The sequence below is a fragment of the Eurosta solidaginis genome, chromosome 1, assembly GCF_040869045.1.
Source record: "Eurosta solidaginis isolate ZX-2024a chromosome 1, ASM4086904v1, whole genome shotgun sequence".
Taxonomy (NCBI): Eukaryota; Metazoa; Arthropoda; class Insecta; order Diptera; family Tephritidae; genus Eurosta; species Eurosta solidaginis.
The window spans coordinates 226,184,956-226,206,331 of NC_090319.1; the positions used below are offsets into that span (position 1 = coordinate 226,184,956).

The 21,376-nt window shown below is 41.2% G+C and overlaps 1 protein-coding gene and 1 pseudogene across 3 annotated transcripts in view; one reads left to right on the forward strand and one right to left on the reverse strand.

Annotated features, from left to right (window-relative positions):
• The window catches only part of Snap25 (Synaptosomal-associated protein 25kDa), a 1,254,720-nt gene that overhangs the window by 506,627 nt on the left and 726,717 nt on the right, over positions 1-21,376 (forward strand). The gene's annotated exons all lie outside the window — the stretch shown is intronic.
• LOC137248851 (protein RCC2 homolog pseudogene) lies at positions 14,925-15,908 on the reverse strand (annotated as a pseudogene).

Genomic DNA, 21,376 nt, shown 5'->3' on the forward strand with positions numbered 1-21,376 from the left:
AAATTTCCTACGGGGTCAAGGTAAAAATTTCTTACTGGGCTGTATGTTCCTACAAATGTGCCTTGTATGTATATGTACGGTATGGCAAAGTAGAAAAGAGGCAAAGTCAACAACTCAGTGATCACAATTAAACTTACGTGTAATGAGAACAATAAGAAAAAATGAAGGGCGAAACAAAAATTTATATGTGTGTCCCGAATTTACCAATGCTTGGATTTTTATATGAGGAGACCGTGAAAAGGGGGAGGAAGAACGCGAATTTGATGAGATTGTATGTCGGTCAAATCTCAAATGAGCTAAAAACGCGAAATATTAAACGATATTCTCTCCGTTCGAGAGATTAGAATTGGAGTTCGGTGTATAAATTAATATGTATGTACGTATGTGGGCGTATGTGGGTGAGTAGAAGACGAGAAAATCAATGCTATACCAAAGTAATGCTATCGAAAAGCCAACGGAAAAAGCGCGAACTATTTCGAAATAACAGATATCTCCGTTTGTATTTTTTAAATACCCACCCCCAATATTGATTAATTTTTACGAAAAAGGGCAGATGAATATGGTCAAGATAAATGGTTGCACCAAACGCGAATATCTATATATTGTAAGGAATTTACTGCAAATCCTCTTATTTGCAACCTTCTGTTAAGTTCGAATCACCAAACTGTTGAATAACACCACTATTCAGTAATGCAAAATGGTCTTTATTAAAGTACTTCACAATAAATAACTCTACAATTGCTCGACAGATAGCGTGCTTAATCAAAACCGATTCTCGCGCCTCTACTGGTGTCACCTTTTTATACTGTTTGCTTTACTCGTTGACATTTCTAGGCGGTTCTGTTCTAGAATCTACTAGTTGGTTATCTGCTATAAGTTTCTCAGCTATAACTACAGATGCACGATATTTATAGCTTCTCTCACAGCTCATGCGCGAATAACATTTGTGAGCTTAAGCCATTTAAATAAAACACGAACTTACTACTCTGGAGGTTTATTCAAGAAGAAGGAAGTTTCCAACAAGTACATATATTTATATTCTTATTAACTAAGCTTAAAACTACGAGTACGTAAAACTAAGAGTACGTAAAACTACGAGTACTTAAAACCTAAGAGAAAACTTAAGAGAAATTATCATGTAAATTGAAGGTGGAAAAGGGATGGGAGTAATGACATGTAACTCGCGTGTGTTTGTGAGCGACACTTCCACAATTATATTGCATATCTCAGGTAAGATATCTGCATGTATTTGTGCGTTGCTTCTCTGCTACGTGTAAGTACAATTGTAGACATAATGATTGAATTATTGATGTGCATCAAGTCACTGCTTAGCATCGGCTTAGAGATGGCAGTACCCCTTGGTGTTGCTAATATTCGTTACACTGCCCTCCAACTAAGTCTGATCGTCCCGATCAGAGAAATCTCTCGATCTAAACGCTGTCAGCCTTTCCAAATGAACCACTTTCATTTTGGTTCGTGATTTACCGATGGTTTGTATGCGGTACACTACATCGTTGATCCGTTTTATAACAAACCTTTTTTTCGTTGTGAGTTGTACAACAGCACCAAATCTCCTTCCTAAAAACCTTCCGAATTAATAGCTTTATCGTATCGGGCTTTCATCTTGTCACTCATAATCTTTGCTCGTTGCCTTACAAGATCGTGTATCTCTCTCAGCTCTTCTTCCAAGACACCAGTGGATTTCTTGACATTTCTCTCCGCACCGGCATCTATCCCAAACCTCAAATCAGCTGGCAGTAGCAGGTCATTGCCAAAAATTACTTTTGCAGGGGTTTGGCCCGTTGTATCATGCACTGCTGATCGGTAAGCCATCAAGAATAATGGTACGCGCGTATCCCACTCCTTATAGTACTTGTCCACTACTTTCCTTAAGTGAGGATGCAATGCAGTTGTCCGTGTTTTTCGAATTCCCAATGATTTACACATTTCCCGGAATACAGCTGATTCGAAATTCCTGCCTTGGTCAGAATGCAACTCCATTGGTACACCATACCATTGCAACCCATTTGTTTATAAACACTTCCGCTACTGTTTCCGCTTCTTGATTTGGGATTGGATATACCTCTGGCCATTTGCTGAAATAATCTGTTTAGGCCAACAGCCTAAACTCTAAACATAAAAGGTCGCCCTCGCATTTTTTCTTATATTGGACAACAGTGCCAGTCAAACTGTTTATGTTAACCATACAAATGAACATCGCTGGAATAAATAAACAGTTTGACTGGCAAGCGGTATTGACCTGTTATATATTTTTTACTTCACTTATTTTCACACACCAAGTACAAAGGACGTATCTCGCCGCAGTTCCAGCTTCACCAACTAAAAGGTAATCTAAAATTGTAAATATATTAATTTTGTGCACAATCTTTATGCTAAATAAAGATACTATATTAATTAAAATTCTAATACCAAACTTCTGTTCTTTTCTGCACTATATCTTGACCGGCACCATCCCTGATCTGTGGCCCGGCCAAGACATTTGTCATTCAATCTGTCTCTTTATATATTAATTTTGTGCACAATCTTTATGCTAAATAAAGATACTATATTAATTAAAATTCTAATACAAAACTTCTGTTCTTTTCTGCACTATATCTTGACCGGCACCATCCCTGATCTGTGGCCCGGCCAAGACATTTGTCATTCAATCTGTCTCTTTATAACCAGCGACCATCAAAAGCGACCATTTTGTGAGCCAACCATCGGTTATTACAATAGTACTTGGTATTTTTTCGAGGCATTTTTTTCGTTAGGAGTTTATTTGCGGCAAAATTAGCAAGAAGCATTGGCAATTGTGTGGGCGGTTCAGAACTTTTTCAAATATTTATACGCTCGTCATTCGACACTAATCACCGATCATAAGCCATTGTCACAAATATTACAACCTGACAAATCGCTTCCAGTATTATGCATAAGTAGAATGGCGAACTACGCAGACTTTTTAAGCAAATTTGATTTCGAGGTAGTGTACAAGAACTCAAAGGCGAACGCGAATGTCGCCTATCTTTCACGCGCCCACTTTCAGCCACCGAAATCATTACAAATTAAGCAGTTGCAACAGACAGCCATGACGAATCTAGACGAACATGATGAGTTCGCCACTTCATGATTCGCCAAATCAACCAATTACCACTAAGTTTAGAACACATAGCAAGAGAGTCCAGAAAAGACGAACGAATGGGTAAAATAATTAAACTACTGGAAAGTGGCCAGTGCTTGAAAAGGGCAGGGTACAAATCCCCAGAAGTCAGTTATAAGTTGTCCTCCGGATGTTTGACGTTCGAACATCGTGTTGTTATTCCACCAAAATATCGAAACAAACTGCTTGACAATTTACACCCGGGGCATTTAGGAATTGTTAAGATGAAAGGAATTGCTCGCTCATTCATATACTGGCCGGGCATAGACAATGATATCGAGAGTATTGCGAACCAATGTGATGCATGTGCAAAACAAGCAAACAAACCGGCCAAAAAATGAGGATCATCATTGGGAATAACCCAAGGGACCATGGGAACATATTCATATCGACTATGCGGGACCTTTCGAGGGAGCGATGTTGCTGGTAATCTCGGACGCATACATTAAGTGGTTAGAAGTGAGAGTTACTAAATCTATAACAGCAACGGCGACAATTGCGTTGTTGGACGAAGTGTTTGCGGCTTACGGTGTGCCGCTAACTGTCGTTTCTGATAATGGAACAAATTTTACTTCTGCAGAATTTAACAACTTTCTGACAGCAGTTGGTGTTAAATATCACAAATATTCAGCGCCGTATCACCCAGCAACTAACGGACAAGCAGAGCGTAGCGTACAAACAGTCAAGAAAGCATTGAAAGCGATGGGTACTACGAGTAGTTCACTAAAGACAAATTTGAATGAATTTTTGAGGCAATACAAAAACGCACCGCACCACATCACCAGGACTACTATTTATGGGGCGACAGTTGCGAACAAGGTTGAATCTTATTCGACCAGAAGCTATTTCAAAGAAGGTAGAAGAGAAGCAATACGTAAAGTCCAAGAAAACTATTACAGAATTTGAACCAAATCAAAATGTTTACTTTTTGTATGGAAATCCACGAATTTGTAAGTGGCTCAGGGGAACCATAAACGCACCTCTAGGTGATCTGCACTATGAAATACTCTTCAATGGGAAAAGTGTAAAACGGCATGTGGACCAAATACGCAAAGCCCCGGTTGGACCTGATAAAACAGCTCGGGAAGTTGATTTTTACAAGGCGAGGCTGTCAACCGAAGACACCACTAATAAAACCGAGGCATCAGCTGAAGTAGATAGCACTGAAGCAATAACGCAACCGGTGGTTACTGAAACGGCGCAAAACGAATCGTGGGGATCGGAAGATTTTGAAGGCTTTGTTTCGGCCAATAGTATAATAGCGCAAAATCCTACATCGACACCGCATACAACACCCGAAGCAAGTAGGATACCTCAAATTCCACGGAGATCAACCAGGCAGAGAAGGGCACCTGTCGGATACTCACCTTAGCCCTTGCAGAGGAGGCAAAAATGTTATGTATGAAACGAGATGGCAGCGCCACGACGATAATTTATTTATATATACATCTGGCAACTGTGTTGCCAGAACATTCTTTATCTTCTTCTTTATTACTTTTTGGCTACTACGTGTGTTGTTGAGGCCCATTCTGAATGCTCCACTCTCTTGTAAAAACCTGACTGACTTTTACGATCTATTTCCTGGGCATACTCCTCTCTCGGCGCCATCGGTACATCGCGCGCTCGCGCGAAAACTAGTGTTGCTCCAGCTTTGAGCTTTACTTTTGCAGGTGGCCCACTCAACTTCCCAGCTGTCGTGCCGAAGATGACCTCAAAACGTGTAATGAGATGTTGCAGTCGCATTTGTTGGTTTATTGATAGTTTTGGTGCAGTTGAATTTATAGTATTGATTCGGTTAAACGATGAAAACAGTTCAGTGAAGTTTATTTCTCGCGCGAATTGCGATATCCATTCTCGGCCGCAAAGTGTATCACAATCTCCTTGAATGACATACAAATTAAGTCGTCGTGAAGTTTTCCCCATTGTCGCAGTTACTACGACCCGTCCAATGCAGTTCACCTTGTGGCCCGTTTAGCTTGTAAATCGTCGATCTGTCTTTAACAACTTAAAATTTGGTTTAATCGAACGCAACGTTTCGCAATTCATTACTGCACATGGTGCACCCGTATCTAATTCCATCTGAATTTGTTTCCCATGTATATATAAATATGAACAATTTGTCTATCTACTGCATTGCATGCATTAACACTGTTTAGTTTTTGAACTGATTCACATTCATCCTCTGAAATCTGATCTAAGTTGGTCTTACACACTTTGGCGATGTGGCCCACTCTTCCACATGCAAAGCATTTGGAATTGTTAAATTTGCAGTCTTTTCTAAGGTGCTTCCCCCCACATCCGTAACAATTGGACCCTTTCTCTTTTGCCATCTGCATCGGTTCTTCGCCACTCGGGTTTTTCGAATTTGTATTTCTTTTTGTTTTAACTGGTGCGTATCCCAGTTTATAGGTTGGCTCGCTTGTTTGTATCATTTCTGTGCACTTTAGGTCTGTTGTGGCGTTTTGTGTTAATTCGATTTTATGCGCAATTTTGTATGCTTCAGCAAAATTTTTTGGTTTCTTTGCAATAACTTCATTACAAATAACTCGTGATTCTACGCCATACAACAATTGCTCTAGTAGCATTCTATCTAAGAATTCTCCATACTCACAGTGTACAGCAGCTTCTCTTAACCGAAGTGCGAACTTGCAAATCGGCCCTCCCTTTTCTTGTTTGTTTTGCCGGAACTTGATACTTTCTGCATACTTATTTCTACAGCCATCAAAATGGCGAATCAAGGTATTTTTGTTTTCGCTGTAGTTGAGCGAGTCTGGTGTTTTTGGGCTAACAAGAATTCTTAGCGCTGTATTAAGCTCTGTCCCCATGTGTACACGCACGAACTTGTGCTGTTCCGCTTCTGGAACCTTGCTCAACTGTAATGCCCAATCTACACGTGTGAAATAATCCTGTACTGAGGATATATCTTCCGATTTGTATTCCGTAATACTAAACGGTGGCGGTTTGGGTGACAACGAACGATTTACCTTTGTATTTGCCGCAGCATTCTGTGCAGCCTCCTCCACAGCTCCTCGGATTGCTCCTGCTAGCGCATCCAATACTCTTTTTAAATCCTCCGGTGTAAGGCTCATTTTTATCCCCCTGAGTGTTTATTTAATTAATGAAATAAGTTAATTGTTACATTTTAAAGTTAATGCGTAAAAGTATATCAATTGAAAGATAAAAAAGTAATAAAGAAGAAGATAAAAAATGTTTTGCCAGATGTATATATAAATAATTTATTGTTGTGGCGCTGCCATCCCGTTTCATACATAACAACAACATCTACAAATAAAAAAGGTACGAGGTTATTTTCAGTGAGCACATTAAAAATAAAATTAGTGAAAGTGAAAAGTGCGCGAGTGATTTGTGAAACAAAAACAAAATTAAATTTGATTTGTATAAATAGCCCTTTTGACCATCAAATATCGCTTGCCGCCGACGGTAAATAACATTTGACACGGCTTAAGGGTCTTCAGCGTTGCATTATAGCACATAAATATTTGTAAAAACAGTGTTTGGGAATATTTTATTAGAAAACTGCAAGCAATTTTTCAAAAATTAATTAATTCAACATACATTTATATTACTTGCACTTCTCTGTTATTAACAGTCCACAACAACAACACTGCACTGTGTAATTAACCTCACTTTTGGGTTTGGTTCATCACAGTTGAAATATAGAAAAATTAATTTTCACAAAATCACTTTGTTTAGGCCACCAGCCTAAATATTTTTAAAATAACTTTTAGTTCACCCTAATACGGCCCGTATACTTAACCATTACCGGTAACTGTCCTTGCACAGCCGAGAACTAATTGAGTAGGGGAAAACTCGACGAAAGTTAGCAATCGGCGGGTGCCATGGACTCTTTCCTTTTTTTTCACTTTCACTTTTCTTTTGAACATCAGCAAGTGAGCTCCAGCAACCACACCGAAGGTAAGCATTCATTGTTTCAAGTGCGAATTCCAAACCATTAAATTAAAGTAATTTCCGAAATACTTCGTAATTTAATTTTTCCATTTACTTTGAATTATTGAATAAAGAAAGTTTGTTGTTAATTAGATTAGTGAAAGTGTTGGTTTTTAATAAGTCACTAACTAGTCCCTTTTCTTTTACATTTCTTTTTGGTTTTACGTGCGAGCGAATCCCCATCGTCCCCGAATTACACGTAATCATTGGTCCTATCGCGCCAGGAAAATCGAAGTGAACACAATATTCAGCCAGCGCATTAAAATTTAAAGTGAAAATTTTTCAACAAAATATTATAATCGACGGTGAAAATTTGCAATAAAATAAGTGAGACTTAAAAGAAATACCAGCGATCAGCCATTAATTAGCGACGAGTGGTAATAGCGAGCATTGTATATACACAGTCATCACATCATAAAGTCCGCACATCACATTATCATCGCATCATACAGTCATCACATCATACAGTCCGCACATCATATAGTCATCGCATACATACAGTCAACACTTCATACATTCCGCACATCATATAGTCATCGCATCATACAGTCAACACTTCATACAGTCTGCACATCTACACATATCATAAAACACATCATCACTTAAGTGACACAAGGTACGTTGGTTCTATTAGTTCATGCACCACCATTTTTTTTTTGCAATACGTGAACGTATAGAAGTGAACTCGTGATAGGTTTATAATCCGAAGTAGGTGGAAATTTCGTGTTTTTTAAACACACCAATCGCCTTTTGACTATCGGTTGACTCCCCCACCAGTGGTAAGAGTCCTCCGACACAGCTCAAGGCAGACAGGCAGTGAAAAAAAAAAAAATTTTTTTTTTCTCTCCTCACCTCCACTGCACTGTGCAACATAAGGCTTAGGGATAGTCTCTTTTCATTCGAAATTTCGATAAGAAGTACACAACACCTTTATTTCCACCTGGTTGATGTTTTTTGTAAACTTGTCACAGATTCACTTCAGTTTATACACTTGTACACAATATCCAAGCCACGACGACTTATATACACCATTGGATGGCTAGTGGCTGGTAGGAGACACTATTTACTTACAGTCCATAATAAAGTTATTTTCAAAATTGTGTATCAAACAGGAAAATAAATCAAAATAAATAAGTTCATTACGTTTTTCATCGTCGAAGAAGTACAGAATTGCATTCAATACCTTTTTCTTGGAATACTAAATTGGTTTGGCACAATTAGCCCACTTCACCTTTTCATCAAATAACAATTTTGACACATTAAATTTGCATCCAAATTTCTATCTGTGTCACTCTTAGAAATTTCAACAATAATACACAAATAATTAGACACATTAAATCTTGAAACAGATTTCTATCTGTGTCAATTCTTATAGTTTCGCTTTCGTTGCAAGCACAATACTAAGAGTCATTACTTCCGCTCTCGTTCCTTAAAAGAGACAAGATATTTAAAATAATAAAAAAAATGGAGACCTACATAAGAATGACAGACTCCATAGTGGAGTTTGAGCAGGAGTTCAATGCGAAGCCAATCGCTGAACAAAACAAACACACCCTTGCAATACAGCAAGAGGAGCTGAAAGCACTATGGAAAAAGACAAAGTCACTTTATGAAGGTCTCCTCAACTCTACAGATATTACGAAAGAGGACCTGCAATCCATTAAGCAGAAAAATAAAAGCTGTTTCGCATGCTATATGAAATGCATGGCTACGATCGCTGCTGAAGTGGAAAAATTAGCACCACCTGCAAATGCCCCTGCCACAAAAGTGGAAACCAATCCGAATCATGGACATAAAATCCGGCTGCCCCCTTGCGATACCGATGTGTTTAAAGGTGATTACCTTTCTTGGCCGGCTTTTAGAGATATGTTCACGGCCTTACATATTCTCAACAAGGATCTGCAAGATGTTGAAAAAATTAATTTACTACCTAAGGCAGAAAACTTAAGGGGAAGCAAAAGAAATAGTAGAAAGGTGCTCCCTGACGAATGAAGGGTTTCAAACAGCCTGGAAAAACTTAAAAGACAGGTATGAGAATAAGCGTGTCCTAGTGAACACGCAATTGAAACTTTTGTTTAATCTTACGGCAGTCGAATACGAATGCGGAACAGCAATAAAAAAATTACAACGCGAAATAAATAATTGCATATCGGCTCTTCAATGTCACCAAATCGACATTACAAACTGGGATGCAATTATAACATACTTATGTTCCACAAAGCTCCCGGAATCCACCTTGGCGCTATGGGAACAAACCGTAGAGAAGAAAACGGACATCCCAAAATGGGAGGATATGGACAAATTCCTGTCCAGCCGTTTTCAGACTCTAGAAACTGTGTCTGACATAAAGGGTAGCAAACCATCCAAGCCGCCCAAAACTCATACGAATAGTTCAAAGGAAATGCCTACAAAACTTGGAGTTTACCAAGCCAGCGTTCCAAAAACGGCATGTAAGATGTGCAACAGTAAGGAGCACAAATTACGAAACTGCCAAAAATTCCGTAAGCTGTCCACGGCAGACAAAATAGCTTATGTGAAAAGCAACAACTGTTGTCTGAACTGCTTGTCGGCTGGGCACACAGTGACAAGATGCACGAGTCCATTCAACTGCAACTCATGTCACTCAAGGCACAACACCTTGCTCCATCTTCCGACAGCTCATCCAAAAACAACATCAACAACTCCCCAAAGGGGCAACCAACATAACAATGATAACATACCCTCCACTTCACAACAGGCAAGGGCAAGGATGGACTCTGAAAAGAGAAAAGAAAATATTAATAGCGTCCCTTCCTGTCATGCACATACAACAAAGGGGGTATTACTAGGCACAGCACGAGTGAAAATAAACTATAATGGAGTGGATTTCACCGCGAGAGCACTTATAGACTCTGGGTCTGAATGTTCGTTTATAACAGAAAGACTCAAAAACAGAATACATCTGCCATCGAAACGATTGCACGTCCAAGTTTCAGGCATTAATAACACACCATCTGCGCAAGTGAAAGAGTCCTGCTCCATAAGACTGGGTTCCCTTATAAACCCCTTAGTATGCATTGATACAGTGGTTCTGGTCCTACCTCAGTTGACAGGGGATCTTCCAACATGTCAAGTTGACGCAATGACTCGACAAGAGTTTCCTGATCTTGTTCTGGCGGATAAAAGGTTCTTCGTTAACGAACCAGTGGACCTAATCCTAGGAGGCGACATTTATCCTCAAGTAATTCTAGACGGCATACGGAAGAACGTCTTAAATACGCTTCTCGCCCAAGAAACCGTCTTCGGTTGGATATTAACCGGTCGCACAGAAGCAACTCAGCCAATTAATAACCGAGTATCTTTTTTTAATGAAATCAGCATCGAGAAACAATTGACTGCCTTTTGGGAACTAGAAGATATCCCTAAGAAAAGGTCCCTCACTGAGGATAATGTCTATTGCGAGGCACTTTACAAAGCGACAACAAAAAGGAATACTGATGGGAAATACATCGTAGCCCTACCATTCAAGCAGGGGTTTCCAAACAGCATCACATTAGGGCCCTCTCTGAAAAGCGCTTGCTCTCAGTTTTACCGAAACGAGACGCGTCTATCGAAAACGCCAGCCCTGCAAACTGAATACAACAGAGTATTAGCGGAATACGAAACACTAAAGCATATGACAAAAGTTCCCACAATTATCCCTCCCCATGCAACAAATTGCTATTTTTTGCCTCATCATGCGGTAATAAAAGAGGAGAGCACGACTACAAAAGTAAGAGTAGTTTTTAACGCATCGTGTCCCACTGCCAATGGCACTAGTTTGAATGACGTGTTATACACCGGCCCCGTACTGCAGGCCGACCTAACAATTCTGCTCCTTCGTTGGCGATTCTTCAAATATGTCTTTAATGGCGACATAGAGAAGATGTATCGCCAAATATGGGTAATGCCCAACCAAACCCAGTTCCAAAGAATAGTATTTCGCAATAATCCAGGGGATCCTATCAACGTCTATGAATTAAAGACAGTAACGTTTGGAGTTAACTGTGCTCCGTATTTGGCAATAAGGACACTGCACCAACTAGCAGATGATGTAGAGACTTCATCACCCATAGCAGCCAGCATTCTGCGTACAAGCATGTACGTCGATGACGTGCTAGCAGGAGGCCACAGCATCGAGTCTACAATTAAAGCTCGGGAGGAAGTCACCCACGTACTACGGTCAGCAGGTTTTTCTTTGCGAAAGTGGACTTCGAACTGCAGCCGAATACTGAAAGGAATCCCAAAATCCCACTTGCTAAACGAAGATTTTCTGGAATTCGAGGATGCGAGTACAGTCAAAACATTAGGCATCAGATGGAACGCGCATTCGGATTATTTCTATTTTACCGCAAAACCTATCGAAAATCGTGAGGCCCTGACAAAAAGGGCAATACTTTCAGCGATCGCCAAACTCTTCGATCCTTTGGGATGGCTCGCGCCAGTCATCATAGTAGCCAAGATCATCATGCAAAACATCTGGCTGGAAGGAACGGACTGGGACGAGGCAGTGTCCACGCGTACCCTAGATAAATGGCAGACCTTTATGGAAGACTACCCGGATATTAACAATATTCAGATACCAAGATGGGTAAATTTTACACTAAATGCGGACGTTGAATTACATGGATTCTGCGACGCATCCGAAAAAGCCTATGCAGCTACAATATTTCTTAGGGCAAGGGTTAATGAGGAGGTCCACGTCAGCCTACTAATTGCGAAAACAAGAGTAGCCCCCGGAAAAACAATTTCGCTACCCAGATTAGAACTGTGTGGAGCAGTCTTGTTAGCCGAAATTTTAGAATCCGTGCGCGAAAACCTGAACTTGGGAAAATTCCATACACATCTATGGACTGACTCAACGATTGTTTTAGCGTGGATTAAAAAACCTCCCTGCTCTTGGTCAACGTTTGTTGCTCATCGAGTAACCAAAATCGTAGAAAAGGTAGGGAACAGTGCCTGGCACCACGTAGAGTCTGCATCAAACCCAGCAGATTTGGCTAGCAGAGGGATGTCAGCAAAAGACCTAGTCGCAAGCTCCTTGTGGTGGCAGGGACCTTCTTGGTTACAAGAAGACAATTCAAAGTGGCCAAATCAAGAAAAGGAGTATCAGACAAATATTGAGCAAAAGCGCGTAAAAGCCTTTCCCACATCAAAAATAAGTGGAAATGAGGATATCTTAGAAAGGTTTTCAGAACTTTCTAGAGCCTTGCGGGTCATATCATATATTATAAGGTTTTCGCAAAGAACCAATACTAAAACAAAATCTTCCTTTAAAGCGGAATCGTACTTCATTTCACCCAATGAAATTCAGGCCACGACAAGTCGTTTAATAGCTCTCTACCAACGGAAGCATTATTCGGAGGAACTTTCGAGTTTGAAATCCGGGAAACTCATCGGTTCAAAGAGTGAAATCCTGCCTCTTACCCCGCTTGTCGATGAAAAGGGCATATTGAGGGTGGGCGGTCGTCTTTCAGGGGCCAAGGATCTTCCCTACAGTGAACGGCACCCGATCATTCTGCCGTATGACTGCCGGCTCACACGACTTCTTGTCCAGTTCATCCACAAAGATACCCTGCATGGTGAGAACCAACTGATGTTTCGTCGCCTACGCACAGAATATTGGATACCTAGGGTAAAAAATATGATCCGATCGGTCATACATAATTGCAAAACCTGCACCATATTCCGCAAACGGACCCAAACCCAACTGATGGGAGATCTACCTCCAGAGCGAACCACCTTTTCCCGGGCTTTCACCAATACGGGGGTAGATTTTGCCGGACCGTTTGACATCAAATCTTATAGCGGAAGAGGATGCCGCATATCAAAGGGTTACGTCTGCCTCTTTGTCTGCTTTGCCACCAAGGCGATTCATTTAGAAGTCGCGAGTGACCTCAGTACCGCCGCCTTTTTAGCAGCTTTCGATCGGTTTGTCGCCAGGCGAGGATGTCCGAAGAACATATACTCCGACAACGGAACAAACTTCGTCGGTGCCTCTCGAGCACTTCGATCCGAACTCAAAGCTTTCCTCGCCGATGCGCGTAACCAAACCCTATCGAAGTATTATCACCAAACCCTTCAATGGCACTTCATACCTGCAGCCGCCCCTCATATGGGCGGACTGTGGGAAGCTGGAGTCAAAAGTTTTAAAAACCACTTCAAAAAGATAGCGTTGGACTACAAATTTACTATGGAGGAGTTCAGTACCCTTCTTTGCAGAGTTGAGTCTTGTCTCAACTCGAGACCTCTGAGCCCCTCCTCCAACGACCCGTCCAGCTTGGAACCACTCACTCCGGGACACTTCCTCATTGGCGGTCATCTACTAGCCCCACCAGAGATTGACGTCAGTGAGAATCGTGCCTCACTTGTCAACCGCTGGGAGAAGCTGAAGGCATTACATCAAACGTTTTGCAAACGGTGGAAGTCCGAATATCTCACCGAATTGCAAAAACGCACCAAGTGGAAACACCCACAAGCCAATCTGAAACAAGGGGACCTGGTAGTCATAAAAGAGGAAAATTTACCTCCGAACGAATGGAGATTAGGACGAATAACCAAACTCCATTATGGAGCCGACAATCGAGTTCGAGTCGTCGAGCTTGATACCGCGAGAGGGCACACGACGAGACCAATCACAAAGTTGGTCTTGCTTCCTCCTTGCGAGGAGAGGGTCGGAGATCTTTAATACCCCACTTCTAATTCTCCCTAATTCCAATTCTTTTCTAGTCAGGGTGTGACACCGAATTAGGGATCTAAAGCTTGTCTACAATTTTTTATTATCCTATTACAAATTATCCAAGACCAACAACCCTTCATGCAACACTCCTTAGGAACCAATTTCAAACCAACGATGCGGTTGGCGAATTGCATTGCTCTTTAAAATAGATCTAGGTTTAAAAGCTTTTCCTATCAGCCATGAAATTATTATACAACAGGAGAATTTCCTGTCTGCAAACCTATATTTTATCTAAACAGTAGTACACCTTTGCAGATGGCATTGGGTTAAGATTGCCTAATGTTTAGATAAAGGTGAATACGAGCTCAAATGGGAACGCGTGGGTTAGGCCATATCTATATATACAACTTAACTAATTCACCTCGGCGCAAGACTTGTTTTCATGCGCCCATGGGCTTGCTTTGGGCATGAGTGAAATGTACGCTCCTATGTATAGCGGAGCCATTCACACATCTCCTATTTGGCGGAGTCACATTCATACAACTGCCTATGTTTGGCATGAGTGCACTATCCGCTCCTATGTTTAGCGGAGCCATTCACACACCTCCTATTTGGCGGAGTCACATTCATACAAACAAATAAAATGGGGGCCAAACTAACACGTTCCCAAAATTTTACTCATGATAATGACATATCTTCAACATGCTCCTCTAAGACTTTCATGGCTGACAAAAAAAGTTTTTCCCCAGAATTTAAAAGCTGATAACTTAGTTCACAAAAGTTCTTTCGCACGTGCGTGGAGCACAAAGAGTTTCGAATCATTTTTTTTTTTTTTTTATTTTAACCTTATTTCAAAAGGACAAACTTCCCCAGGGGCAAAAGGAAACCTGTACGGTTGGTATAACCAATGATCAATGGAAACTATTGCAAGTGAAGATCCAATCACTAGCAAGTTTTAGGAGAAATTATTAGCCTTTCAATCCAGACGTTACGTAGACCTTTCGCCGTCACTGTCTATTTATTTTTCTACGCCACCCTGAATATGTTTAATAAATGCTGGATAAGCTTTAAATAAATACGTTTTTGCAACTGCATTACTCAGTCACCGATAGTATATTCTAGTAACTTATCATATTTGTGTTTAGTTGACTCGTGAGCAGTATCTACTAGTAATATAGCATGAGAATAACCCATAGCGACCTGAGGTATTTTCATATTATCCATTTTGAGGACTTCCTTAGGAACAGTGGACGACCTTGGGAACTCGCCAATACCCAATTCCCCATAGGTAGGAGAAGCGCCCCAGGCTAGTAAGGTATCATCAGCTGATAGGATAATAGAAGTGTTTCCGCATCCGACATCAGTAATGTTCCACCCAGATAAGTCCTGAACAGGTTTTGGGTACATATTTGCTTCTCCCGTCTTCTTATTTTGCCCAAATAGAAAGAGTACGCCAAGCTCGTTGAGGACAAGACTAAAGGTTGCGCCACAATATACATTACGTTCATCACGTCCTTGCATGTCGAAAAATTTTATTAAACGAGGTACCATCTCGTCCGTAGGCTCTGCTTGACCAAGGCGCCCAAAGCTGCCACATCCCCAACTATACACACGATTCTTAGAATCAGTGGCGACCGTATGATTATTACCGCAGGCGAAGTCGACAATTTGAACATTCTCTATAGGTATTACATGTCCCTCTTGCCTTTCGCAATATAAAGTACGATTTTTCCTTTATTTTGGAGACGTTTCAAAGTGACAAGATAATTTGTTCGCATGGACGAAATACTTTGCATCTGTGTTATGTCCCAATTGACCGTATTCGGGTAACCCAAATGTATGCAAATTACCTCTAATGTCAAACTCGGCTCCTCAACATATACGAATAATTGGCGGACCACGGTAGTTTATTGGGGTTGGGATACTTACCACCGGCTGGGTGTTACCTATACCACATTGGCCTGACTTATTCTCTCCGCAGGCATAAACAGTACCTGTCTCCGTCAAAAGGAGAGAATGGTGCCGACCACATGCAACTTGGACAACGTTGACGCGTTCCAAACAAAGGAAAAAAGTAGCCATCGAAATTTAAATCAAAGGAAAACACGATTGTCAAAAGCTTGAGATAAAAAGCGCTCACATTCTAAAGTTATCAAAGGCATAAAGTATATACACAGAGCGTCTCAAAAGCCAACGCAGTCATAATAAAAACTCCAAATAAACGACGTCGTCGTAAACGAAAAACCACAACTTCATCAACTATTGTTTCCGGAAAACAATAATATTATTGATATGAAATCGCAAATATCACCTACAGCAACAATACCAATGAGCAGTAGTTTACGTGCTCAAATAGATGAATTGAAGCATCTACAAAAACCTTTGGGTAGCGATTTACTTTCAAATAATGAGCAGCAAGTTTGTAAAGATTTCATTCAACATACCACCTACAACATATTTATCACTAAAGACGCTTCTATTAAGCGGTGTACCACTTGTTAATAATCTGTCGTCTGCCTTAAGATTCGCTACAAAAGGATTGTTGTACTTTACTTACCATTTAATAAGCTTTTTATTTGTGTACTATTTTGCAATGGTTTTTATAAAAATGCAAAGTATGAAGCACTGATTGGCACGGCACAAAGGGGGGCTGAAATAGAGAATTATTCTAAAAACGATTTTCAAAGCGATTGCACTATGAAAAAAAGGTGGTACTAACTGCTTCCACGCGTTTGATGGGAATGCGATCCAGCATAGGCATGATTTTCTTAATAGCTTGTGCCATTTTGTTGATATTACTTCGGAATTTTATAAATGCAGAAATTGGTCCTTTAAAACAAGAAAAATTGTTCTTCAGAAACTTGTGAAAATCAAAAACTTGCGCGCACACACGTGTAGTAGGACTCACTTGGGCTAATCGGAATTTTCTCGTTCAGGAAGTGGAAAAGTGTAGTAAATGTCAAAATTTCTACACTTCACTTCTGACAATCAAGCAGTCAAGCATCACAAATCACACACAGAAGATTGTGCATTCACGAGCTCAATATTGCTTTTTTCTGCGCGTCTACGTCACACTTGACTGCTTCAGCGAATGATTGGTAGAGATATTTTATACGCGACATGTAGTGTGGCAGCGCGACAGGGGGTTTTCGAAGTGATTTTTGCCTGAGGTTAGCGTCTGTTTTGCAATGCTTGACCATGATGGAATTACAGGAGGTGGCGCACTGCGCATGTAAACAGGAGTTCCGATATTTTTAAGGGCAATTTTTACGTCATTCTCTTTCAGCTCTTGTGTTTTTTTTTCCTCTTTCTTCTCACGGCCTTTCGCCGTATGAGTTAAATGAAAAACAGCGGCGGCATCTGACTATCACATCTCGCGTGTGTGCAAATTTCACGCCATCTCTTCTCAAGTCTATCAATGATCCAGAGCATTCCCGTGAGAGTTGAGCGTGAGGTGGAGCTGTAAAACTCCCTGGAAGACGGCAATTAAAGTGCGTGCACACTAAGCGGTGCGACATGTAGCGGCAGCGGCGCTTCACTTTTTCTATTTGATCAACAGTGCCGCTCATGGCCGCGCCGCGCAGTGCTGCTACCGCTAGGTGTGAATTGTTCCATAAGAATACATGCGAAGAATATTTTGCAGCGCAGTGTAGTGCAGCTCAGTGTGGCCTTAGCTTTATCGACAATACACATCGAAACAATAAGGTTGAATGATGAAATCGCAACTGCGCAAGCATTTTTCATACACGTACAACAGTCAAGTTCGGAATCTGTAGTGTGTGGTGGCACGCCACTTGTAGTAAAATTAAAACACACCACAAATTATGTCGCGCCAGCTCAGCGACATCGACCGACCAAAGGCTGAAATATGTAAGGTAAAATACCAGAGCACCATCTACATGGGATGATGGGTGCTAAAATCAGTTTAGCGGTTTTCCCCTTGCCCCTTCTTAATAATAATAATAGCAAATATTAATAAAAAAAAAAAAAAACGTCCTCATACATAACCGCACTAGCCATCCATGTAGACGAAATCAATGTAATAACGCTCGATTATGTTTTTAGAATGACTCGTTTCACGGCAACTCGCGTCAAGACAGAGGAGCGTTCCAGAAGTTTCTCCGTACCATGCCGCCTTTGCGCCGCAAATCACGGCGTACGATTCTGCGCACAATACCGCAGGATGTCCGCTGAAGAGAGGTGGCAGGCGGTCCGCGAACATAACTATTGCATCAACTGTTTGTCCCCTTTCCACAGTCACGAGGTATGCACAAGTAAGGACAAGTGCTATCGATGCAACGAGCATCATCATACTACCCTTCACCGGGACGAAACCAAGGAATGGAGGCAAACCACAAGCGACCTTCTCGATGACGGAGAAAGCTCAGACGGGGCCTTATCCCTGGCCCTCACCGAAAGAACCAAGTCTTGGGCGCAACAAATGGGTGATCGGGATGCCGAAGAAGAAGAAGAAGCAAGATTGGCGGCATTAGCTACCCTTCGTAGACAACAGAGCGGCTCTGAAACACGTCCTTTCCGACCGCTATTACGGCACGAACAACAACGGCAATTAGAAACCGAAGCTGTACGACCAACTGGGAGCAAGCAGAAATCATACGTCGGTGGCTCTGAAACACGTCCTTTCCGACCACCCCCCCGTTCTACTCATGTGAGACGTGGTGACGCGGAAACGCGTCCTTTCCGCTCATCGCGGCGCACATCGGGTAGAACGGTCCCGTATGAATCCCGAGAAGAAGACCGTGGGCGAGCACTTGTCCGACGAAAAGAAGTGCCCAAACGCTTTAGGACCGGCCGAGTTATAGCAACCCCAGCCACACCATCGATAATAAGATCGTTTATCGCGGTCGCACCCACGGCAGTTGTTCGCATCGAGTCCGGAGGACGCCTGCATCTGGTACGCGCACTCATCGATCCCTGCTCCCCAAACACAGTGATTGATGCCAATCTGGCGAACGAACTCCATCTGGAGCGCATGAATTCCACGTCACCAACGAGATGTACACTCATATTGCGCGGGAAGTATGGGGTAGCAGGGAGGGTAATCACCCAAGCTATAGTAATAACACGCCATAACCGTCTCAACCCGATCGCTAGCGTAGACTCCACAATCGCAACGCCTTTCCAGTTTATGCGGTTGGCAGACCCCGATTTTTACCGCGCCGCACCAGTGCGACTTACACTCGGCGCTGATGTTTATGCCAGTCTTATGATCAGCGGCACGCCACCGTCCACGAATAACGGGCTACTAGCTCAGGCCACCATATTTGGCCTGGTCATCTCGGGGGCCTACCAACAGTAAGCCAATCGCAGAATATTTTTATATCTACAACATATCTACAGATAGCTCCACATCCACATTTTAATCTAATAAGGTGCATTGAACTAAATGGAACCACGTATTTATGTATTAACCATTTTTCTCTCATCCACAGTATTTATCGAGAAATGGGAGCCATCACCACAAGGCGATAGAGAACAACGTACGAATCCTACTTTATTTCATATTCTGTACACCCAATATATCGCTACATGTATTATCTTAGATGTCAATTCGGACTGGTTGTTTGTTCTCAGCTTGCTCGCCGCAAGGGGGCCGGCATGTTTAGGCCACCAGCCTAAATATTTTTAAAATAACTTTTAGTTCACCCTAATACGGCCCGTATACTTAACCATTACCGGTATCTGTCCTTGCACAGCCGAGAACTAATTGAGTAGGGGAAAACTCGACGAAAGTTAGCAATCGGCGGGTGCCATGGACTCTTTCCTTTTTTTTCACTTTCACTTTTCTTTTGAACATCAGCAAGTGAGCTCCAGCAACCACACCGAAGGTAAGCATTCATTGTTTCAAGTGCGAATTCCAAACCATTAAATTAAAGTAATTTCCGAAATACTTCGTAATTTAATTTTTCCATTTACTTTGAATTATTGAATAAAGAAAGTTTGTTGTTAATTAGATTAGTGAAAGTGTTGGTTTTTAATAAGTCACTAACTAGTCCCTTTTCTTTTACATTTCTTTTTGGTTTTACGTGCGAGCGAATCCCCATCGTCCCCGAATTACACGTAATCACACTTGGCTTTAACATTAAATTCAATTTTTTAAACAAAACAATTTAATTTGAGCGTTTATTCAGTGGACGGAACATTTTTCCTCCAACTTTGCTCAGTTTTTTCACTTGCGTTTTCTTTAAGTTAATACTGTGCTACATACATTTATACACGCACACGTACATAAATATAGTTGGTTGGCGAGCAATAATTTTTTAACGCGTATATTTACACGTACGTATATTTTACATACAGTCCACAGTTTTTTCACTTTTAAAACTATTATATTTGAGTTTATTTTCTTTTAAATAAATATTAACATTTACGATTTTATACAAAATTCATTAGAATTTCATTTAATTTGTTTGGCTTGATTTTGTTGGTGGAAAGCGTTAACTAATTTATATTATCATTTTGGGGTATTCCACAGACACTGACTCTGTGCATTGAATATTTTTGGAAATATTCATTGTTTCTATCTTTTAAAAAATTTTCAATATGGAAGCATATAACCGCCTAGCAGACACCGTTATTGAATTCGACATCGAATTCTTAAGCAAACCCGCAAGCGATCACTCTAAAAATTCGCTGAAAATTTAGCAGCAGGAGTTGAAGACCATGTGGGATAAAGCCAAAGCTGCTTCCGATGATCTGCTAGTGGCCGAGGACATTACCGCTAAAGACGTTACTGCAATTAGAAAGAAAAATAAATCATGCTATACCGTTTTTGTGCGGTGCATGACAAAAATTAATGACCTGGCGGAAAAATTTGAGAAGGCAGAAAAGGAAAACGATGCTGCCTTCACGCCACGCAACTTGCCTTTAGCACCTTGTGATACCGATATATTCAAAGGGGATTATTTGTCATGGCCAAATTTTAGTGACATGTTCACGGCTATTTATATTCTAAATAAAAGCCTGTCGCCAGTAAAAAAATTATATTATCTCATACAAAAAACCCAAGGTGAAGCCAGAGAAATCGTTAAGAAATGCGAATTGAGGAATGATGGTTTTGATATAGCTTGGAAAAATGTGTGCGACAGGTATGAAAATAAGAGAATATTAGTCAACACCCAATTAAATATTTTTTTCAACCTTCAATCAGTCGAAACTGAATGCGGTAATTCAATCAAAAGATTACAAATGGACATATATAATTGCATATCCTCGTTAGTAAGTCATCATATTGACATACCTAATTGGCGGCCACCGTGGTGTGATGGTAGCGTGCTCCGCCTATCACACCGTATGCCCTGGGTTCAACTCCCGGGCAAAGCAACATCAAAATTTTTAGAAATAAGGTTTTTCAATTAGAGGAAAATTTTTCTAAGCGGGGTCGCCCCTCGGCAGTGTTTGGCAAGCGCTCCGGGTGTATTTCTGCCATGAAAAGCTCTCAGTAAAAACTCATCTGCCTTGCAGATGCCGTTCGGAGTCGGCATAAAGCATGTAGGTCCCGTCCGGCCACTTTGTAGGGAAAATCAAGA